This window comes from Camellia sinensis, chromosome 13, assembly GCF_055761805.1.
Source record: "Camellia sinensis isolate YWXY chromosome 13, ASM5576180v1, whole genome shotgun sequence".
Lineage (NCBI taxonomy): Eukaryota > Viridiplantae > Streptophyta > Magnoliopsida > Ericales > Theaceae > Camellia > Camellia sinensis.
In genome coordinates, this window is record NC_138973.1 from 105618239 (window position 1) to 105637402 (window position 19164).

The following is a 19164-nucleotide window of genomic DNA, read 5'->3' on the forward strand; positions in this document are numbered from 1 at the left end:
AAAACTTCAATACAACGGTGATACCATGTCATTGGTATCACTATCCAATCATTTCTTATTTTTTACCCTTCATGTATATGTGGTAAGACAATTATTGGGCTGACCCTCCGCATCATATAACTTTATTGTTTGTTGGTCATACCATGTCATTGGTGTCACCGTTACACTGAATTTTTACTCCTGCCTTAGAAGCTCCCTCGAATGGGGTAGTTTATAGTTGAGATTGGGTCCTAGGAAAACCAAATCCCATCTGTCTGACCAGATTTTATTGTGCTATTTTCCTAGATAAAGATCTGCAGTAGAAAATCGGCAAATATGTTTGCTGCTGTATTTATTTCTACCCACCGAAAAAATTCATGCTTCACAACCTCCTTTTCAATTGCTTGAACTTACTCTTTCTTCAATTGTCAAAGATCATTTACTATCTTTGAGATTTTGCATCAACATTTTCATTAATGATATTGGTGAGGTGGACCGTAACACATTCCTTGCAACAAAAGAATTTCTCTTTTAACCCTAGCTGTAGAAATATGAACCACACAACCTTAATTTGTTTCTTGATCAAGCAAACCAATCAAATTCTGTAAAGGATTTGCACAAAAATATGCTATGGAACTAGGAGGCACAAAAAAAAAAAAAAAAGACACCCCCAAAACTATTCACAACATATGAAGAAAGTTACACATTTCTTCCACAATGAAACTGTGAGGCATGGAAAAGTGCAGAGATTTGAAGGAAAATTACAAAGATACTGTGTTTGCACCTATCCCTCCGAACACCAAGTAATTCACTTTTGCATAATCCATAAACCTGCCTCTGTTGCCAACACCCCTATTATCCACAAACTAAAAACAAAAAATTGCACGTTAGTAAATTTTGTTCGATTATAAACGAAAAAGAATGACAGCGATAAAATTGAATCAAAATCAAATAATTTAGCTATAAAATTGATATAACTAAAACAGTATGGATTAAATTTGATTTTTAAGTGATAATTTGCAGAGTAAAATAAAATTTTTATTTGTGATTATATTTTCATCGGAGTTGTTATTTGGTGGTCCGTGTTGCTACATTTGTTTTTTTTTATCAGTAAAGAAAATTTCATTAGCAGCATGAAATTAAAGGTACATGAAGATGACACTGCTAGAAAATGCACTTTTAGCGACATTTTAAAAAACTAAAAACATCGCTAATTCATTTTGTGACATTTAGTATCAAACGCCGACAACACGGCCGTCGTTATAGCTTTATGGCGTTTGGAAAATGTCGTTATATTAGTATAGGCAGCGTTTTTAAACATCGCCAAATGTCCTACCCTAACAGTACTATGACGTCACTAAGACATTTTGCGACATTTTTGAAACGCCGTCATAGATATTTAGACATTGGAAAATGAGTGAGGCCCCCCTTTTTGGAAGACTCACACAACCCCCAAAGTGATTTACACCACTCATTTGGAAGACCCCCACAACCCCCAAAGTGATCTACAAAAATCACTTTGGGGGATGTGGGAGTCTTCCAAAAAATGGGCCTCTATCATTGTTATACATTTTAAAAATTTAGCCATTGGGGTTGGGATATAGGGACATTTAAAAAACGCCGCCATAGCCTTTTTTTTTCTTTTTTTAAATTGTGCTAAGCTTGACATTTAAATATAGCAACATATATTTATACCTGCCATAAACAATTATTAAGAACTAATAATTGATGTATATTAAAATAATAAATAAACTAAGCTTGAAAACAAAATTAAAAATAAGAACCAATGCATTGCATACCCAAAAATAGAAACAATTCATGTTCAGACTTTAAATACATCAATTAAAATCAAAATGGTCAAGAAGAAGTCAAATTACTTAAACTTCAAGAGTCACTCTCATCAGTGTGAGATGAACAACATTTAAAAGAGGTGATTTTCCAAAAAATTGCACAGACCCCATAAGTTGTTTTAACAATTACAACCTTCAAGGCTCTCATCATAGCTACTGCTTTAAAAATGAACAAAGCAGCAACAACAACTATTAAAAATATAAGGATCTTACAAAAGTGACTCCCTAGCGACATTAGCAGAGACTAAATAGAACTATTAAAAAAATGTCTACTCAAGAGAAGAGACTCCCGAGTCCTCCTAGTAGAGCTACTTACATCCTCTGCTTAAGTGACCTCCATCTGGACTCATTTCTGTCTTGAGAAATTGCCAATTATTTATCTTCCTCTGTCACCACAATGATAGCTGTGCTAGGTTTGTCTTCTATTCTACATCATTTGCTCCCAAGTATCATACAAGCAAAACTGAGAATTTACAATAGAGATGTTTCAACATTAGATAAATATTAGTATTTAAATAATTCATCGTTTTACCAACAAAAAGCAGCAAATAATTCAAAAGGCAGGCTCCAAATATGATGACAAGGTTTACATAATTAACAATGTGAAAGTATTGACATAATTCATCGTCTTACCAGCAAAACCTTGCACCATTGTCATTACCCACTCAGCTACTTGCTGTATCGACCAAAAGGCACGTAATATTACCAAATATCCCACAAGATTTGGATTTTTTTCAAGCTACTACATTCTAGGTTAATATATAAAACTATGTGGCTGATTTGGCTTAATTCAAGTTTTTAATTTGTTTCCAAACTAAAAAACAACCAAATTGTATCACTCCAATTTTTCATTTTCCTCATTTTTTCAGGTTATCCAATCTCAATATCGCGCAAAGATGTGTTGCGTTGCATTTAATTTTTTCAATTTTTAATTTGTTTCCAAACTAAAACCCACTGTTCTCTGTTTTCTGTCCTCTATTCTAGGTCTTTCCCAATCTACAATTCTTCACTAATTTCCAACACCAAATCACATCATGTCTTAATAGATTTAGAAAAGTGAGAAATTAAAAACTAGTGATGTTAGTACTTTTACCTTGTTAGTTCTTCTTCTTCTTCTTCTCTTTCTTTGAAAGGTGAACCTATATTTAATAAGAACAAGTGAAGAAAGATTATATATATACCCCCCCTCCAAAAAAAAAAAAAAAAACAAAATGATTGAGAGCCTAGCTGTAATGTGTGGTTGGTTATTCATGCAATCAGACATATCAGTGAGCTACCAAGCAAGTGGGGTATGTGATGTAATTTGGCAATGTTCTTTAATTCAATTCAATATCTAAGTTTGGCAATGTTATAATTTGGCATGAGCATTGACAGACCATTGGAGTGGAGTTTTATAGAGGTCTTTGTTATAATTTGACTTCGGCTGCTGTAATAGCATCCCACTGGAGTTTCACTAACAATGCATTCAATTTCTACTTATTTTTTCCCAATAGAACCATTTGGCCCAACTAGAATTGTCATTTCAATGCTATATCAGGATACAATTATGGATCTCAAATTGATCTCATTCCACTTTAATAAAGCACAAGGTATCAATCCATCATTGTAGGCTTTATCCTCCCAATTCTTTGCTCTAAGAGCTTTTATATTCTCTGTTTTGATCAAAAACTAATTCAAAGGCTCACAACTAGTTAAACAGCTATGTACAACATGATCTACCTTCATCCACCTTTCTAGTCTCAAACTAACAAGGAGTTTTATAAGACTGAAACAACTTAATGCAAAATCATAGTCATTGAAGCAGTCTACAATGACAATGTCCACTTTAAGAATTGCATACATAAAGCATAGCTATGGCAGTGGCGCCTGCACCAACTGTGCTATTTCAAGTTCAGAACTCTTGATGCATTCAATGAGTAAAAGAGACTAGTGATTAAATGATCTGCAAAGAAAACCAACTTGAACCATACACACAAAATCCCATAGCATGTACTGGACATAGTTGTTTGATACAAAATCCATCATTATACCCTATCTTAACACCTGTTTTGGTCTATTAAGACAATTCCCCAACAATGATATATATTATCATAACTAAAGCAAAAATATTATTGTTATTGATATCTAAATAAAAGATAAGACCACCATCTGAAAAAATAAAAAATAAAAGATAAGACCCATTATCACATAAGATGATATCCAAAGAGCAATCGTCAACCTAAAAAAAAAAGTAGCCAAAATGTAGTGGTTGCTTTTGGTGCCTCTTGTCTTGTCTTGGTAATTCTCAGGAAAGAAAATGATATAATGCGACTAAAATGACATACACATGCACAAAATGGATTGTAAGACAATTCGTTCAACCTAACAATACTTGAGCAACAAACAGCTCATTGGTTTTTCACTGGAAATTTCAATAAAAATTAAGCTACTTTATAATTGGTATTTTTAAAAATATCCTCTTCTTTCACACAAAAAAGCAAAGTTTTGTTATTAAAAGAAAATTCATGATAAACCAAGTTAACTAGTAGCATCAAGAACATCAAAACATTTCACACAAACAAAACATCAATCACTGAAATAGAGCAATACTTTCGCATTACAGAATCAAAACTTGGCAACAACCAAATCAACAAAACAGAAGAGGGTTATAGTATATATATATAGAATCACTGAACCAACAGAAACAAAATAGAATCAACAACCAACACAAACAAAATAGAATCACTGAATTAGATTTACGATAGTCGTACATATATATATATATATATATAGAGAGAGAGAGAGAGAAATGGGTAGATCCAAACCTTTCTGCCTTCTCTCAATGCCTTGATCTCCGCATATGCAATGCCTTGATCTGCACAAACGAAAATCAACAACCAAATCAACAGAGAGACCTTCGAAATCGAGAAAGAGAGAGAGAGAGAGAGACCTTTGAAATCAAAAGACAAAGAGAGAGACAGAGAGACCTTCAAAATTGAAAGACAAAGAGAGCTTTGAAATCAAAATCGAAATCACCAAGATGTCATTCTGAGATAAATCCCAGAGCTGAAGCAGATTTTGAAGGATTCGATTGGTTTTTTTGAGATTGTAGATAGCAGTGCTCAAAACTGAACTTCGAAATCGCAATCGCTCTGAGAAACTACAAGATTGAAGCCATACGGATGCAAATAGGTTGGCTCTGAGAAATTTCAAAATCGCAATCGCTTTGAAGAAGAATTGAGAGAGAGCAAGAGAGTGAGAGATTTGAGTGAGTGATAGATTCAAACTAGACGGTTGTGGGTTTTGAAAATAAAGGTTTGGAGAGACAAAATAGGGTTTGTAGGGAGACAGGACTTGGAGGTGTTTCCAAGCGTCTTCTATTCATAAAACGGGGTCGTTTTGATTCATATCAAATGCGACGTTTTAAAAACGTTGTTAATTATTAGAAAAAGTGACGCTTAATATAGCACCATTAATTAAACGCTGTTAAATCCCTAATTTCCTGTAGTGTGACATGCATTGAGAGAGATTCGAAAAGTACAAATTACCCCTACTACTACTATTCGCATCCATACTGTTAACACCTTCGCTTCACGGAATATTTTTTTTTTTTTTTTTTTGTGACAAAATAAGTTGGCATTGCTACATACTATTTCAAAAATTAACATAAAAATGTAGGTCCTATAATGAGGTAACAAAGCTAGCATGGCATTGACATAGGTATATATAATGTTTAAGAGTCAATGATGAATTTGTCTCATAATTTTTAATAGAAAGCATATGATTATGTATTTTTTACCCAGTCGTCCACGGTTACATGATGAAAATTCTTCAACTGCACGGACCCATTTTTTATTAAGTAAATTATTGTGACCATTTTTTAGATTTGTAAAAAATATAATAAATCTTGTAAGTTCGGTATATAATTATATTAGCTTATCTTTGAATAAGATTAAGGGAGACTTATGTGTAGGTCATAATATGTGAACTTATTGTCTAATAAGTTCTATGATAATTAATGACGTTTTTCATCCCACTATTAAAAAATGTCACTAATTGTTAATTTTAACAACAGATTAAAAATTTTGTCATAAAAAATGTTACTAATTATAAGTTTTAGTAACAGTTTAAAAAAATCGTCACAAAAAAAGTTACTAATTTTTAACTTTCGGAGACAGTTTGAAAAATTCGTCTAAAAAAAATGTTACTAAATGTTACTAATTATTTTTAATTGAGCTATACTTAAGGAATGTGTTTTGTGTTGTTGTCATTAATTTTGTATTATAAGTATCAAATAAACACATTTTTTATAGATGAATTGGAGGGACGGAAACACATATTTTCTAACACAATAAGCAAATTATCAAAGTACAATTATGGTAAGGACTTTTCTTAGGTGTGCCTTGCATATGGTATGCAAGGCATTTACACCCTTTCTATTTTGCATTGACACCTTTCATGTATTGGGTTATACGACATTTTTTGAAAGTTTACACATTTGTGACCGGCTAAACGGGTCACTTTGCAGGTAAATTAATTAAATAATATAATATATTAATAATTTCATAAAAGGTCATAAAAGGTGTAAATATGAAAATATTTTCAGAAATGAGTGTGAACTTTCACAAAATGATGTAAGTGTATTGACGAAAAGGTATAAACTTTCAGAAATGGGCGTAAACTTTCAGAAAATGGTGTAAGTATTTTGACGAAAATGTATAAGTTTAGAAAATTTTCAGAAAAGGTGTAACATTTCAGAAAAGGGGTGTAAAATTTAGTTTAGTGTAAATTTTATCGACAAATAGTCGCTAAAGGTTGAAAATTTTATTACTATCGGCCCCTCTCTTCTCTGTTTCCCACCAACACTTTCTCAGTTCTCTCTCAGATGCACACAGAATAGTCACCACCAATCCTGACCTCCGCTGACCACCCAAGCGTCGGTGGCCTTCGGTGCTCACCGTCGTCTCACATCGCCACCACCACCGCCGCTGCTGCTGCCGCAAATCAAAGGTTTTTTTCTCTCTCTCTATCGATCTTGGTCTCTCTTTGTCGATGTCGGCCTTTTCTCCGTCAATATCTGTCTCTCTCTGTCGATCCCTGTCTATCTTGGTCTATCTCTAGCGATCTTGGTCTGTCTGTGTCGATCTCGATCTCTTTTCTGTCGATCTCGGTCTGGCTGTCTCTGTCGATCACTCTCTATCTCGGTCTCTCTGTCTGTCAATCTCAGTCTCTCTGTTTGTCTGTCTGTCTCTCTGTTCCTTCCTCTATATTAAAAATGGTTTTCTTTTACATTGACATACTTGGTTGGATTTTGACTTGGGGTCGCTATTCCAAGCCCTCCCAAACTTGTCTTCTCTGAAACAGACTTCTACTGAGAGAAAGACCTAGGCCTCCGAAACGCCGTATATCTCTCACATTGCCATTATTTGAACAAGACGAATAGAGTTTGATTGGATTTTAGGAACTTACACGCTTTGTGAAAAAACGGAACTTACACCTTTTGTGAAGTTACTTGCATCTCTTGTGAAAACACTTACACTATTTGTGGAAGGTTACACATTTGTGAAATAATTTATTTTGTAAAATTTACACATTTTCGTTGAAATACTTACACTTTTTGTGAAAAGTTACTACTTTTGTAAACAATTTTATTAAAAAAATTTACACCTTTTATTGGAAGTTACACATTTTCTGAGAATTGATCTTACACTTTTTATCAAATAACTTACATCTTCTGTAAAAAAATTTGCACCTTCTATGGAAAGTATGTTTTCATAAAGTTTACACCTTTTGTTAAAAACTTACACATTTTCTGAAAGTTTACACCTTGTAGTGGAAATAATTACACATTTTCTGAGAAGTTACTCCGTTTGTGAAACAATTTTTTTCAGAAAATTTATACCTTTTATTAGAACTTACACCTTTTGTGACATAACTTACATTTTTTGTAAAAATATTTACACCTCTTATGGAAAATATGTTTGAATAAAGTTTACACCTTTGTTAGAAACTTACACCTTTGCTGAAAGTTTACATCATTGGGGGAAATACGTACACGTTTTCTAAAAAGTTACTCCTTTTGTGAAATTATTTTTTCATAAAATTTACACATATTATTGGAACTTACACATTTTCTGAAAACAAAACTAACACCTTTTGTCACATAACTTACATATTTTGTGCAAACATTTACACGTTTTATGAAAAGTTACACCTTCTATAAAGAATATGTTTTCATAAAGTTTACACATTTTGTCAAGAACTTACACCTTTGCTGAAAGTTTACATCTTTTACTGGAAATATTTACACATTCTCTGAAAGGTTACTCTGATTGTGAAACAATTTTTTTCAGAAAATTTACACCTTTTATTAGAAGTTACACATTTTGTGACATAACTTACATCTTTTCTGAAAATGTTTACACCTTTTATGGAAAATATGTTTGAATAAAGTTTACACCTTTGGGGGAAATACTTAAGGTTACACCTTCTGTGAAATTATATTTTCCATAAAATTTACACCTTTAATGGGAACTTGCACCTTTTCTGAAAACAAAACTTACACCATTTGTGACATAACTTACATCTTTTGTGAAACCATCTACAAGTTTTTTGAAAATTTACACCTTTCATGGAAAAAATATTTGCATAAAATTTATACTTTTTGTTAAAAACTTACACCTTTTCAGAATGATTATTCCTTTTGTGAAAGAACTTTTTCCATAAGATTTACACCTTTTATGAATCTATTTACACATTTTTTAAAAATTTACACCTTCTATGGAAAATATGTTTTCATCAAGTTTACACATTTTTTTAAAAACTTACACCTCTTCTGAAAAGTTACTCCTTTTGTGAAACAAAAATTTTAAAAAAATTTACACCTTTTAATAGGAGTTACACCTTTTCTGAAAACAAAATTTACACATTTTCTGACATAATTTACATCTTTGGTGAAGACAATTACACCTTTTTTTGAAAATTTACACGTTTTACGAAAAATATGTTTTGATAAAGTTTGTTAAAAACTTATACCTTTTACGAAAATTTACATTATTTGGTGAAAATACTTACACCTTTTCTGAAAAGTTACACCTTTTGTGAAAAAAATCTTTCATTAAATTTACAGCTTTTATGGGAACTTACACCTTTTCCGAAAACCGAACTTACGCCTTTTGTCAAATAAGTACATCTTTTGTGAAAAAATTTACACATTTTTTGAAAATTTACACATTCTATGGAATATATGTTTTCATAAAGTTTACATGTTTTATAAAAACTTACACCTTTTCTGAAAGTCTACACCTTGTGGTGAAAATACTTACACCTTTCGTCAAAGGTTATTGTAGATCGCCCGAAATTGTCTCCGCGCAGCCCCCCTTTCGGAGAGGGCGCGAATTGTGTTCCTGCTACTACAGTTTGGACTCCCATCACGGTTCTGAATCTAATCTCACAAAGTGCAATGTAAGACTGATAAATCACCAAAGAGTCCAAATCCGACAACTGGTTTTGAAAAATCAATTTTAAATCAAAAGCGGCAAACATGGACTGCTTTGTCAGATTTCAGAGTCGCCACCTAAATATTTTATTTTGGGAAATATAGGAAACCCTGACTCATGCCTAAGGCCACGTGTCCGTCATCACCAAAGTTGCCTCGGCACGGGAACTTGGGTACGAGGGGGGAAGGTCATGAAATGAGCACCCCCGCTCCCCCGATCAAAGATCGGCCTCTACTAAACATGATACGTTTCATAAACACATGTGTTCTTATTCCGGTTTATTAGCTAACTTACTATGTGATGCGATCAACATATAAGTATAGACTCAATCACGCGGATTGGAACAAAACAACTCATGTTTGTTTTTCGAAAATAGTTTGAAAGTGCTACTCGCAAGTAGGCTAAAGCGTGGATTTGCCACCCTCAAGTGGGCTTAGAAAAACATGATTTTGCCACTCCGCAAAGTGGGCTTAAAACTCACAATCAACGAGTTGTTCCAATTCAGGCAACCAAGCCTTTATCCACAGGCATTCATGCAGTTAATCACTTAAGCACATAACCTCATGGCAAGCATGCTATCATGGCAACACCCACACTCATGCAAAGATGCTAAAGCGTAAACACTTACAGTGTACTCCGAGCCAAAATAGAAAACTAGTTAGAAACAATGCATGATCCTAACTATACAAGATGCCTAATACAACACATGCAATAATGCAACTAAATAGGCTCGGCTACCTACTATGGCATATGAATGCAATACTTGATAACATGCTATGAAACACATATTCAAGTAAGTGTATTGAAATACAATGCAGTTTGAATGATGCGCCGAGCCCGGTGCAAGCAAGACAAATGAATGATGCACGCATGCAAAGCATAAGGTATGCTAATTGAAATATGTCCTAAACTAACCATCAAAAGCTAATAAGTAAAAGGGAGAAAGAAATGGGGTTGGAAGACATGCACACGCACACACACACACACACACACACTTATTACAACAATACGCCCTCTCGCAGGAGCGTCCAAATAAATAAGAGCTAAGCTAAGCTACTTATTACAAATCAACTAATTAACTATGCAAAGCTAATTAGAATATTACAAAGACGAATTAAATTAGCTAAGCACATTAACTAATTAATTCCAAAACCGGCAAATTAACTAGCTAAGTAAAGAGGTAAAATGGCTTCAAGGGCGAGGGAGAGATGCATGCTTGAGGTGGTGGTGGAGTTGGTTCTAGAGTGGGTTCTCTGGGTACATTGGTGATGGGACTAGGAATTGGATGAATGTGTTGGGGAGAAGTGGAAGGATGTTGTGATGCAGATTGTGTAGATTGCTGCGGCGAAGACTGTGAAGGAGGTTGTAATGAAGTTTTTTGAGATGCTTAAGGTGGTGGTGGAGTTGGTTCTGGAGTGGGTTCTCTGGGTACATTGGTGATCGGACTAGGAATTGGATGAATGTGTTGAGGAGAAGTGGAAGGATGTCATGATGCAGATTGTGTAGATTGTTGTGGCGAAGACTGTGAAGGAGGTTGTAATGAAGTTTGTTGAGATGCTTGAGGTGGTGGTGGAGTTGGTTCTAGAGTGGGTTCTCTGGGTACATTGGTGATGGGACTAGTAATTGGATGAATATGTTAAGGGGAAGTGGAAGGATGTTGTGATGCAAATTGTGTAGATTGCTGTGGTGAAGACTGTGAAGGAGGTTGTAATGAAGTTTGTTGAGAAGCTTGAGGTGGTGGTGGAGTTAGTTGTAGAGTGGGTTCTCTGGGTACATGGGTGATGGGACTGAGAATTGGATGAATGTGTTGAGGAGAACTGGAAGGATCCTCATCATCAATAGCAGTAAAGAGTAATCTCCTTTTTTTTCTCTGTATAAAAGTAAGTGATCAGTCGGGGTTGAATGAAAATTGAGATGATGTAAATATGTAAAGTGAAGGCATACTTGGTAGAGTTTCCCTGAAGGATTTGATATTGTTTGGCCAACCATTTGGCTGAGAGGGATATCCCAATAACTTAGGTCAGTACTTAGAGCAGGAGCAGTGGAAGGCTCTTCTCTCTTCTTCGCCGTGACCTCTGTCTCGACAGGGGTACAGGTGGTAGTTCCTTTCTGTGCTTGTGCCTGCGAGGCTGCCAAAGAGTCTCCCATTAATTTCGGAACTGAAGGGGTGTTTGTCTGAATAGTTGGATCCATTGGAGCCTTGCCTTTATGTTGGTCCCTAACCAATGGTTCAGCAGCAGGCCCAATTTTGGCTGTCAAAGGTCAAACACGTTAGTGTCGTGGAGAAAAAAAAAAAGGGCATGAGACAGTCAGGGATATGAAGTATATGAAGGAAGGATACTTGTAGCCTTAACCTTGGAAGGCGAGGATATGGGGCCCTGATTATCAATACAAGTATCGTGAAGGCAGGTTTCAATTGGCTTGCAGAAAATAATGGCAGTCATAAGTCCCCACCAATGGTCAAAAGTAGTGGAGCAGTCCGAAGCAGGTTTGAAGAAGAAGGGGCTAAAATCTTGGAAAAGTTTGGTGTTCTCTGTCAGAATGGATTCAACTTGCCTAGGATCTTTGAAGTAGATTCTGGACCCAATCTCCTCATGGATAGTTGGGTGAAAATAAGGATAAGGGATACCCCGGGAAAGACCTAATTGCCTGGACCATTAATTGGGACAGAATGTCTCAAAACTGTAGTTCGACTTCTTGGTGGAGGATATGGAATAGCCAACCAAGACATGTCTACAGGTGAGAATGTGCCTCCAAGTCTCATTTTGTGCTTGGACTTGCTCATTGTCTAAATTAGAAGGGTCTATGAAGAGGAAGCGAAGTTTATTGGAGGAGAATTGAAAGTTTTGAAATGGCATGTACAAGTTGGAAGGTCTTTTCGAAGGAAATTTGTAAAACATGGTAAGATGATTTCTGAAAGTGAGGATGGGTTGGCTGTTATAAGTGAGCAATTGTTTAGCATAGAAGTGGAAAACTGGTTTCAAGGTGTTAGGTGGTGGGGGGTCGTGCCTCAGGGAAATAGGCATACAACCAAGCCTGGAAGAGCCAGAAGCGTCCACCACAGTTGCCAGAAATCTTCTTGTCGACAAAGGAAAATAGGGCCTTGTAAAGGGTGGCAAGAAGATAAAGGGCTAAAGCCGTAGCTTGGCCATCTTGCATACACAAGGCAAGGGGATGTACTCCTTGGTGATCTTGTACCCAGGGACACAAAAAAGAAATTGACAAAGCCAAAGTAAGTAAAAATCAGTTCTTTCTTGGTCCTTTGCAGGGGAAACATGCTTGCCTTTGTATTTCTGGGTGAAATCTGTATAGCTCATGTCAATGTTTAAAGTAAAGGTCACTTTTGGAGGCTCAAGGAGAGCATGAATTTCATTTCCCAAGATTGGGAGACCAGTCAAGTGAGCTACATCTAAGATGGTAGGGGAAATCATACCAAATTGAGGAGAAGTGAGTTACAAGATTACGACCAAAAGCATGCAGCAGTAGCAATTAGCCCTTTGTCCATGTCATATTTCTTAGTCGACAGTCTAATTGCTTCACTAATGCCCTAGTACTTCCATACTTCAGAGTCATGACCTTTAATTCTCCTGGCCCAGCTTTGCCAAACAGAGTCTGGTGACCACCAGCCTCTGACTGGGTTTTTGCTGACATTCCAGTTAGTCTACTTAAGTCTAGGTTGGTTGAGAAGAAGGTTCTCACCATTGCCAAGGGGATAGTATGGAGCTAGCTCGTCTGGGAAGTAAGATGTGAAGGTAGGGCCTAGAGTAGCCATAGCGACAGAACTTGTGATGTGCAATAAGGTAATACTTAATTTTAGAGGAGCGATACGTGCTCTGATAGGGTCTGGGAAGTGGAGCAGGTCTTCATTGTTCTCCTCAGATGGAGATGGTTGAGATTTTTTGGGCGCCATGGTACAGTCTGAGGAGTTCGAGTCAAAGGGAAATGAAGTGGTTTGAAGTTGAAAAGGTGGGTCTTTTATAGCTTATGATGGGGTCAATATATTTAAATGCTCTTATATTAGGCTATAGTTTATGTTTGTTTTGGGCCCGTATTAAGAAATTTGCTATTGGACTTATCTCTTGGGCTCAGGGGAATAAATCTCTAGGTTAAGTACAAATTAGGCCCAAACAATGGCCCCCTTGTTCAAGTTAAATATCATATGACTTGGACCCCCACAAGGGGGGCACCCCAATGACCCCCTTTCTCTCTGATTGGCCAGTTTTTCTATTTTTTTTTCTTCTCCTCCAATCACCAGCCCCCACTTGTGTGTGGGGGGTGGTGGGGGTGGTGATTGGAGGGGGTCTCAATCACTTCCCCAGATGGTCCACTTAATGGAGGACACGTGGCCAAGTTTGAAGGAATGGCCACTAGTTGAAAGTGGGTTCTTTGCATGTGGGTCACCTACAAGTGATGGGGGCAGTTTTTAGCACCAGTCATGGAGTTAGTGGGCACACTTTCAGGAGGAAGCATGAGACAAAGCAAGAGCCTTGGTTTGTCGATAGAAGTTTCAAACAGTTGGTGGCCATGAAATAAACAAACGAAATGGGAGATCGACAGATAGAAGTGGAGGTTTAGTATACTTGGAAAGCCTAGAAGGAAGATCATGGGTTTTGATATCCGTACACTGTTTTTGTGGCCCATCATTGCATGATTTCACACGTTTACACCATAACTACCACTGTAACTGCCACTTGACTTCGAATCTTCAAGTCCTTTCTGCCAAATATTGACTCTTCCCTGTCGACCTTCCTTTTCACCATTGTGGGGCATGTCCCTCATCATTATGAGACAAAAATCGACAGAATATTGTCCACTAAACACAACCACAATCCTTGCAAACTGGGCCACTGAACCACAACACTTGGCCACTCACTATAACTGCCCCCTGACTTTGAATCATCAAACTCTGCCAAATATTGAATTTTCCCTGTAATTTAATCAATATATTCAATGTCGGTAAACTTGTTAATATTTGAAATAACATTTTTCTGGATTTTAATGACTTAAACACAATTGTTGTCCTACATTTTACGTAACCACAATACACAACTTATTTATATCGAAAACAAAATATACATCTCGGGTTTATAATCATAAAAATGGAAACTACTTTTTTTTTTTAAAAAAAAGGTTCACTTATATTTTCACCTAAATTATGATTGGTTATTTTTTTAAAATTTATCTTTGCACCTATTTTTTCCACATCCTGCGAACAACTGCTCCATTCAATTAAGGACACATGGCAAGTCCACCTGAAGGCAAGGGTTATTAACTAACATTGAATTTTGCATGCCACCTACACGGTGGAGCAGTTACTGGCAGTGCTCATGGATTTAGTGGCCAGTCTCCAAGAGGAAACATGAACGAATTGGGAGTCTGTATCTGTCGAGGAAAGGCTAAAAGGACTTGCGCACAGGTGGCAACTTCAATGATATGCACTTCGACAGGTACAAGTGAAGGTTTTATGTGGTTTCAAGACATGGAAATGACCGTGCAGTTACAGAAGTTGCACATAAGCAGTTGTAGATTCGGCAGATCATGGGGTCGTGGGAAATAAGAGCTATAAAGGGTAGAAGGTTTGCAGAGAGAGAGGACATGAACAACAACACAACAACTTACTTTCTACATTGTAACTTCTGAGTAGTTTTTTCCTTCTCATTTGTACTTTGTCACTGGATGAACTTTGGTGATTTCAACCTCAAATCAGCAAAGGTTTATCTTCTACGATTTGTTACCATCAGCTCATATCAGAAAGTTCATTTTACTTGTTTACTTTGTTACCATCAGTTCATTGAAAGAAGTCTTCATCCTTTTCAGGCATTCGAACCAATACCACAATTGCTTGATTTTCTTCTTTAACTTGTCAACTTTAAATTACTGCTTGGTTGCTGTCAATATAGGCCCACCATAATTTTACTAACAATAAACCCATCACTTTCATAGTTAACATGAAATAATTTCGCAACTCCTATTCGTAACTCGTAATTCATATAGCAATCGGCATAGAGATAAAGTAAACGAGTTCATTGGGTTACTTTCTCCAAGTAACACCCAAAATTAACTGCCACTTGGATTGTATACAAAATGCATGTGCTGGGATGTAATTTTGCAAAACCACATGGACAAAATTCGTATTTTACTCGAAATATAATACTAATTTACCGAAACAAGTCATAACAAATCAATACGAAGCCAAACACATCGTTAGTTGATAAGCCACACCGCAAAAAACCCTTCAGTTAGATCCAACGAAATATGGAACCGAAACAAGCAACCCGCAATAGGAATCTTGGAATGCAGACATAAGCCAATTTCCAACCCAAAACAATACACAGATAACCCATATATATCTCTCCTTTAATTAGTTTTCAAAATGACAAGTCACTGCAAACACAAATGACAACATCACTCTAAACAATATGGAAAATTTATAACTCGTGGCCTTGTACATAAGTAACGTTGTGCCATTTCCTGGCATTGTACGTGACCAATTATTTACACGTTACGTACAACAATCTGTGCAAAATGAAAACTACATACATATCTACCTTGTTCTTCGCAATGATGTGTTTTCAATAGCTAGTACTGTCTACCTAATAAATTAAGGGAATAAGTAAATCATACAAATTATACAATTACCTGATTCACCTCATCACTTGTGGTCGAATCATTTTTACACACTGCTGCTTCGATACTACTGTATTGGCCCACAGGCTGTCTGGAATCAGGAGAAACATTGAAAAATAGTCGTCGTTGCTTAATGTGCGGTGTACTTGGATCCACCAACCCAGTCTTGCAACGAATGGGCAATGACTCCACATTGTACTCACGGTCAGTGATGTGGGTTGTATCTGCATCTGAGTTACTACGCACTGTTCGGCTAAATTGAACCTTAGGACACGTTCATATTTCCTTGGTCTTTGACAGTTGGACGAGGCCCGTCCCACGTTCCCTTTTGTCTTCACAAGATCAAGATCAGGATCTTCTACTCCAAATTGTCGTGGGATTGAATGTTTCCCTTTGTCTCCATCCCCATCGTTCAGATTCCTCTCATATAACTCCTTCATCCGGCTCGTCATCGGAAGACATGCATCCTTAGCCTCTTTGAAACCTTCCGTTGATTGCGAGGCATAAAAACACATTTCATTGTAGGAAGAACTCAATATCCCATACCAGGCTGTCTGTGTTATAGTGCTATCAATTGAGGGTTGAGGCCATTGCTGGCCATCCTTGTTTGCAGCCCTTGTTCATCTATGCAGCACACAAGTTGGGAGAATTTGCGTTAAATTTTCGATTTTCATAACACATATCATGTGACAGCAAGGTAGCCCCAACGATTTAAACTTCATGCAAGGACATCTCATTGCAGCATCCACTGGATTGTGTGTTACTATCCATAATCTATCTTTCACCTTGTACTTATGAATATAGTAGCATTTCTGACCATCCGACAAAGGGAACACGTCCTTGACATTTAACTTCCCATCTTCTAAGATTTCATCACGGAACATTCCAAATATATTTCGGGTGAATAGCTCAGCCCCATGTCTCTCTATATCTCGCAATGGAGTAATCAATACTGGAAAAGTGTTAATTGTTTCAACATCGGCCTCGTTATACCTTATCCTTGCAAGAGCCCGATCATAGTGCCTAGGAAATTCATATAGCTTCAATTTGTGTTGGAGGAAAGGATTGAAATAAGCATTTATACTCTCCGAGCACTGAGTGCTCTTCATCCCAGCAAAGAAATGTCCACGCATATATGCCTTAGCCCACATATGACAAAAGGTTTCTTGTACGTATTGGTTCTATAAGTTGAGTCAAATATCAACAGATCACCAAACTTTGCGTAGTCAGCCCGCGATTTTGAATCTGCCCAGAACAGATTTTGTAACTTGTTATCCATACACACATCATACTTGTAAAAAAAATGTGCGTCAACATCAAGTTTTGCACATAGGTAAACCAACGCACCCTGCGCATCACCATCTTCAACTTCTGCTCTACGTTCGACTTGAATATGGCTGTGCAGATCCGTACGGATGAAACCAACATTCTTATAAGACCCGAATTGATTTACCATATAGTCCATGATTTGGCTAGTCTTCACACCGACGTTGTGCATAGTCATTGCTGGAGCTTTCTCAGCACTGTTTAAACTATGATATGACCTCAGATACATCACAGTGTTGTTCTGCCAATTCATGGTTGTGGTTTGTGACGAAGTGAGTCATAACATACTTTCCCCCTTCACCAGCATCTACATCGTATCGTATGCGAAATTGGGCTTTGCAACCTACTCTTGTTCGTGCCTTGGGAGCTCTACTCTTCTCAGCAACACGGTCCAAGTATTTTGGTAATCTCTGACCTTCCCTTGAACACAACCAAAGCCTACTAACAACCTTTCCCTTTTTGTTTGTGTTAAATTTGGATTTTCGAATACTAAATCCCTTGGCTTTAGCATACGCATTGTAGAAAGCTTCTCCATCTTCGACCGAATCAAATTTCTATTCCAGAATAGCATGCTCAACATCACCAACCATGTCATTGCGATGAGCATCGTCAACCATTTCTTGTTTCACATCGGCTCTGCCATCTTCAATGTTCATGCTGGTTGCTCCTTCATTGCTCGAAACAGCTTCGCAACCATGATAAGGTTTCGCCCGACTTTCATTGATCAAACGAATGTCATCTGCTTCATTTGGAATGTCATAATCATCACCTTCCCTTTAACTTCCACTGGGGCCATACTGCACATGACATTAGTACAAACAATTAATTGATGACCGAAAAATGTTAACACAAACACAAACATGACATTTTCACATGGTTTAATTGTTTGTGCAAACACAAACACTCGCTTGAGAAAGGGAAAGGTTAGTTGCCAATGGAGGGGTTTCCGTTTGAGCGAAGCGTAGAGCGGTTGAAGTTAGGATGGGGATTTAGTTGAGGGAAAATAGTTGAAGTGAAGAGGCCAGAGAGAGAGGGAGACAGAGGGAGGGAAATAGCTCCATACCTCATATCTAGTTGAAGAGAACGCCTTCACTTCAGCAATGGAACCAACACAGCCTTGTAGTTCCGTTGTTATTAGAAATCGCCTGTTATACGCTTCCCTACCCAGCAGGGGCTTCTCACTGTTAATGGAAATCAAGGGTTACACTGACTCAACCTAACGCAGAGAGGAGAACAGAGAGAGATAGAGACGAAATAGAGAGAGTGAGTGGGATGCAATCATGCAAATACAAGCATTAACCGGTTGCCCCGGTTTCAACTTTTTCACGATTAAACAATTCAATGGTCTTGATCAATTATTGTAATCTAACGGCTAAAAATTGGGTTGCATATGGTGTGCAACCTTAAGGGGGTTGCACACTTAAACAGCGTTTTATACGAAAATACAACATGAATGTTCACAATTTATAATTAATATACAACTAGTTTTTTTTAAAAAAATAAACTCATACTAATGTGAACATGCACACTGCAACGTGAAAACATAAAATAAAATTGAAAAAAAGTGAAAATAGATTATTTCAATTGTTCAATGGTAACAAAAATGATTGTTCTACCAACAAGCATTGTAAAAAAAAAAAAAACAAAAACAAAATACAACTAACTTTTGAAAAAACTTCAAAAAAAAAAAAAAAAAAAAAGAAGCTCATATCAAAATACAATATGAATGTTCACAATTTAAAATTAACATACAACTAATCTTAGAAAAACTAAATTTATACCAATGTGAACATTCACACTGCAACATGAAACAAAATTAAAAGAAAATAAAAATGACTATTTCAATTGTTTAATGGTAACAAAAAATGATTGTACAAACAACAAGTATAGTAACAAATAACCAA

The 19164-nt window shown here is 36.6% G+C and overlaps 1 protein-coding gene and 1 long non-coding RNA gene across 3 annotated transcripts in view; both read right to left on the bottom strand.

The window, feature by feature from the left end:
- The window catches only part of LOC114303003 (putative germin-like protein 2-1), a 34112-nt gene that overhangs the window by 2233 nt on the left and 12715 nt on the right, over positions 1–19164 (bottom strand). The gene's annotated exons all lie outside the window — the stretch shown is intronic.
- Positions 581–5185, bottom strand: LOC145806360 (uncharacterized). 2 transcript variants are annotated; one of them, XR_014349372.1, is made up of 5 exons: positions 4796–5185; positions 4634–4683; positions 2923–2968; positions 2146–2292; positions 581–845 (listed from the first exon to the last, which is right to left on the bottom strand). It is a non-coding gene; the product is annotated as an uncharacterized LOC145806360 (long non-coding RNA). The 2 variants fall into 2 exon arrangements; XR_014349371.1 differs by lacking the exon at positions 581–845 and having other exon boundaries at positions 1750–2292.